This window comes from Cyphomyrmex costatus, unplaced genomic scaffold (genome assembly GCF_001594065.2).
Source record: "Cyphomyrmex costatus isolate MS0001 unplaced genomic scaffold, Ccosl1.0 scaffold28, whole genome shotgun sequence".
Lineage (NCBI taxonomy): Eukaryota > Metazoa > Arthropoda > Insecta > Hymenoptera > Formicidae > Cyphomyrmex > Cyphomyrmex costatus.
Genome location: NW_017276910.1, coordinates 242,634 through 248,665, shown reverse-complemented (window position 1 = coordinate 248,665; position 6,032 = coordinate 242,634). Strand labels below are relative to the sequence as shown.

The following is a 6,032-nucleotide window of genomic DNA, read 5'->3' as shown; positions in this document are numbered from 1 at the left end:
CAATATTGAAAAGACAAGCCGGACGCGTGTTGGCACGGCGGAATGAAACAAATATGACGTCATAGACGAGCGTCGTCCTTAAAGCTGGCGACGCCTACGTTGTGCGACGTACGTACGCGCGCGTGGAAGTACCGACGCCTACGATTATGGGATGAGCAAAGAAGAGAAGGAGAAACGAGAGAAAGAGGGAGAGCAAGGGAATAGCAAAGGGGAGAAGGAGAGCAGAGTACAAGATTGACCACGTTGAGACCAGATGGAGCTCCTGCACATCCTTCCGCCGTCACCCTGTTTGTTACACGACCGGAACTACCCTCTGAAGTTCAAGTGACGAAGTATTTCGGTCGATATAATTTGAATCACACAGATGACCGAATTTTAATCTTATTATCTTTTTTATCGAGTCACTCGTTTTTGTTCGTTTGCTAAATTTTATTTTTGTAATATATATATGTACATTTTAACATTCTTTTAATTTCAAGTTTATTTATGCAATTTATCACTTGATATTTATTCTCAAATGATGATACTGGTTCCAAGTCTATTAATCTTATGGACCAAAAATTTCGATTACCAAAATTGCTTTCAAAGGTAAAATTTGTGTATATATTACCGTTAATGTATTTACATTATCATATACATATTTATAAATATAAATTTTATTATGTAAATGTTTTGAAGTATCTTGTATATACGTATTTGTAGTTCTTTCACTGATATAGAGAGGTCGCGCATATGACAAATGCATATCTGGGTGTAAAATCAATGCAGATTTCATCTGTACCGGTAGATTTTATAATAGATTACACATAAAGAGATAATAGCAATTTAATTTCGTAATTATTACATATCGAAGCATAAAAATGAAAGATGATATAATTTACAATATAAATATATGTTTTAATTATACAGATAAATTTAAATTTTAGATTTGTTTGATATAATGAAAAAGAAAATCTTTTTTAAACTATTTAATAATAAATGACATCATTATCTATAATATATATTGAAAGGTTTTTGAAAGTGTATTTCAAAAACATTGCAAATTGACATATTTTTTACTTTTCGGAATCCGTATCAACAGTTTATGACTATATCATTTCTCATTTTATATCAATTATAAAAATGTTTACGGACTTTATATATCTTAATTTTTGAGCACTGAGAAAACAGTTTTTTTTATTAATTAATGCAATGTGCAATTTGTATTCCAATGTTTCTTCTGATGCTTGTGGTCTGTTGCCTACTTTTCTAAGATGGAACTTTTGAATAAGGCAATTAGAAGGAGATTGCTTGCACGGGGCTGTAAATGTACGATAAGAAAAAAATCGATATTTTATTATTATATTTTACTTCACGCTGAAAATGGTTTAAAGCGGAGCCGAAACGTTCATTTCTGAAGAATGTAATTATGTATTTTAATTTATAGATAATACTATAGTGTTTAATTTTTCGCAACAATAACTGCGTTAACTTTTATAGTCTCATCTTCATGTTATTGTTAATTTATTAAATTGACATTTGATTACTAGCGAATCATTAATCGTAATACAATGGCATTTGGAAAAATTTTTTGAAAGTTTAAAACGTTTTTAAATCATTTAGTATTTTTTATTTCTCTTTTTGCATATGTACTTTATACATGTATATATACGTATATTGAAATGGACATGCTTATACGTATATTGAAATTGACATGCTTGGACATCCATGACAAATTGTAAATAAATGTGAAAAGGGAGATAATATAAATATTCATCAACATTCCTACCGTAAAAATAAATGTTTTATCAAACTGTAATTTTGTAATTCTACGGACAATCTAGTCAACATTGTTTCATAACGAACATTATTGCAGATATTGTTCTCATGCGTATAAAATAAATTTCCATTGCACATGAAATAAAAGAGATCTGCAAACTCTCTGTTTGATGTCCACTGTTTTTTTATCACTTTAACGGAATTTCAACGAGGCAAATTCCGTCTATTACATGACTTTGCATTTCTAGCTTGATAAATGGATTTGAGTGTGTGGTGAACTATACAAATAAACACGCGTGAATTTGTAGGACGAGAAAACACGTATATGTGACATAGTACATTTCTTTTTATCGACCTTCTGACCTTATGATTTCATGCATTGTCGAATAATCATCAAATAAACTTCGCTGAAACAAAACGTGTAACTAAAATATTTTTTTTTCTTTTAATATTTTCTTTTCAAATGGTTGGAGATCCTTGTAAAAATTCGCACGGATAAAGTGAGTAAAAATAAAATTTATCGAATAGTGTTTCACAGTAATTACTTATTAATTAGCAGAAAAGATCGACGTCAAATAGTACGCTTTATTTAGCCGCTCCTTGCAATTTTGCAAGTTTCCTGTTCAAACGGATATCCTTTTTTGCATATTCTACGAGGAAAAATTATACAGAGCAAAAAAAAAATAAAAGATGGAAAATGGAACGATAGAGTGACGTCGAATGTGAGTGGTGTTTGACACGAAACGTATAAAGTGACGTTGAAGAAAAACCCAGCAACTAGATTGTCACGGTTAACGGACCGACGTTAACGAATTACGATCCGGTTGAATGAATACTTACTTTTACGACAACCATTCGGATTTTTTTGCACAAATGCTTAATTATTATTGCACGGGGAAATTGTATTATCTCGTGGGCGATATATGCAGTCCATTCTTTAAAAAGGAACTGAAATTTTTGAAGTCCAAATAAATTGCATAATGTTATTTAACTATCTATCAATATTGAAAATTATATGTCTTGAAAAATAATATTGTATTAAAATAAGATATACATTGCAGCATTAATTCCATTAAATATACATATTATAGAATTATAGATATTAAATCCAATAATTTCGTGTCAATATTCTGTCAATTATTCAAACTAACTCTAATCACGCTTACAATCTGTCGCGTCACAGTGACAGATTAATTTTAATATAAATCTAATTTATTTTATTATTGATAATAATTGTATAATTGCGTCAATTTTCTAAAAAAAAGTTAAACAAAGGTTTAAAAATTAAGAAAGCATTGTTTATCTGTATTTTCAAATAAGACTACTTATATTTTCTTTCACTTATAAATTATATAAAATTTGAAAAAATTAATGGGATTGTGTTATAAGAAACATCATTATTTTGCTAATACTTGATTAAATCTTAAGTAGGAAAATTATTCAAATATATGTAGGAACTATTTTAATAAAATATTGTATATTTAATTATTTAAACAAAATGTTTTTATTATTATAAGCTCTTATATATTGTTTTATATGATGTGTTTTATATAGAAATATTTAACATAATTAATTTGTAAATAATTATATCATTCATGGAATAATTTAATAGCTCCGTAATTAAGATAACTGTCTCTAGGTCGTGTTATTGCTATATATAGTATACATCAAGATACGGAAGTCACCTTGACAATCCTCAATAAGTTCGACGTCGAGGATGAAAAGCTCACTGACGAAGAAATCGCTCGGGTTTTCGGTTTCGAGGACGAGTATCGTAAAGGGACTTTAACGAGATGGCGAAGATTATGGTCTCGCGTTTGAGAGTTCTCTTCGACGAACCGTACTCTCTCTTCAGCAGAAGCCAAACGTATAGCCTGTATATCAATATTTTTCATCCATCTGTCGGCATTCCGTTTCTGCGTAAAGAATCACGCGCCATTACTCGTTAATAGAATTATCAAGGGATAAACGTGACTGTACAAAAAATTGAAAGGAAGTTCTTTAAAAATTTTACTCAAACCGCCACTGATTTTTACCGAACGTTTTTTTAACCTGATTTGTAATGCATGAATTACTATCAGCAAACACTCCACTGCACTTTGTATGGTTTTATTATATTTGCTTTAATTTAATTATGATCGTTAATTGCATTTTACTGAATATTTGAGGTTTGTCTACACATGCGCAAGATAATGTATGTACATTCACATGAGAAATTCTTCGAAATATTAAATTTTTATTTTACACAAGTAAAAAATAGTTTCTACTAATAAATGATTTTAAAGGATGAAGTCACACATATCCCTTAAATGTAAAGCAGTTTTCAACTTTTTTTATTTTAAAAAGTATTTAAAATATAATAAAAAATATATATTTTATGAAAGTTTTATGATAAAATAATCTCTATTTGTCCATGGTAATATTGTGTGTTGTGTTAATAAGAATTAATTAATGTTATAATAATACTTTAAAAAATAATTTTTTAAATATAAATTTTAGAAAGAAATTATTTTTTAAAAATATTATTGGCGGGAATAAATAGATATAGTTTTAATATAAAACTATAAATATAACATTTTTGGATATTATAGGTAAAGAGTTTTTAAAATGATGAAAAAAGTTTGAAACTGCTTTATATATTTTCTATAAATTTATCTACTTATACGTAACCTATATACAAAGTTTCATTAAAATTATATATATAATACTTATCCTAAACATTTTATTATAACGCTAATTTGTTTTAATTTATAATCAATTAACCAGGCTATCTTTGGCTGTGGTAACATAATGAACACTATGAAACTTAGTTGCAGCTAAATCCCAGCCCGAAGCGCTTTACTACTTCGATCAATGCGATCTAGTAGCGACGATGAGTTTCTATACGGAGTTTCTGATAAAATCGAACCTTTATCTAGAACTCCTGTCAATAGCGCTTGCTCTGCGACTATTCAAGTTGACAAAGCGCTTATTCGGACTTGGAATCCTTATCCACACCTGTATGGCGTCCGCCAAAGAGTTGACCTTACTGGTCTTCTTCCTTGTACTATAGAAATTCCGTTTTTTTGCCAGTCTCATGTTTTCCGTGGAACGCTTGCAGGTATTTTCAACTTTTGGTTTTACGAGAGTTAGAGCTAAATATTTTAAGGGCACAGTTCTAGGTGCGGTTTAAATAAAATGGTAGAACTTTTTGTAGAATCTGCTGAAAGTTTAGTCGTCTGCAAAAAAAACTTTTAAAACCCAGTTTTAGACTTTGATTTCAGCTCTTCTTTCTGTGTAATATAAATATATATTAGTATTAAAGGTAAAGTTAAACAGATTTATATAATAAAATTAATGTCTTTGATCTTCGAGAACGAGAGAATTAAATTTATTATCTTGCAAAATTTTGAGAGATATCAAAGTTATGTCCTAGCTTTTCATACTGTAACAGTTTGCAGGAAATTCCTAACAACAATTTTGACAGTACACCGTGAGGTTTATGATGGGTCTTAGTTGCGATAACCACTGTAGGTTACGGCGACATGACACCGAAAACTTTGCCCGACATGTTCATCGGTAAACTCTGCATGTATTCTCGCCAGTGCCAGTGTCTTAACTATCGTCCTTTTAGTTCCGGATATTGTCAGTAACTTTTCCACGTTTTATTCACACGCGCAGGTTACTCGCATTATATTCTCTGTACATATATATATATATCTATTAATTTATATATAGCTATCCAATTACAATAAAACTTGTCAAAATTACTTTTATATAAAAATTGAAGGTAAATATGCTGAAACATGAAAAAATACAATTTTCAACTGTACAACAAACTCGAAGCAAAAAGAATTCTACCGCTTTTCCAAGAGAAGAAAGATGAGCAAGGTCGCCATATCAAAATTAATTATGTTGACACAGCAGAGAATCACTAACTTCTACCAAGTTTATCTTCTAAATTAATAATGAACTTAACGTGATCTCGATCGATCACCACTTGATTAAAAGATGTATTATAATTTAATAGGTATTAATCATAGATTTTTTATACATAAATTATTTCTAAAATAACTTGCAAATATTTATTCATAACTTGATTTACCGTTTCTTAGATAGATATTTGAGTTGAATAAAATAGGAGAAAATAGGAAGGTCTTATTACCTAATTATGATTCGTTCAAACGATAAATTATTTGTCAAATATGGTAGATGTGAAATAAAAAAACAGCTATAAAAAATTTATAATCAAAGAATAATATTCCGGATAATTATACACCTGCTTGTACAATTTA

The 6,032-nt window shown here is 29.3% G+C and overlaps 1 pseudogene; it reads left to right on the top strand.

Moving 5' to 3' along the window:
• The first annotated feature begins 151 nt into the window (after positions 1–151).
• LOC108774944 (potassium voltage-gated channel protein Shaw-like) lies at positions 152–3,726 on the top strand (annotated as a pseudogene).
• The last annotated feature ends 2,306 nt before the right edge of the window (positions 3,727–6,032 follow it).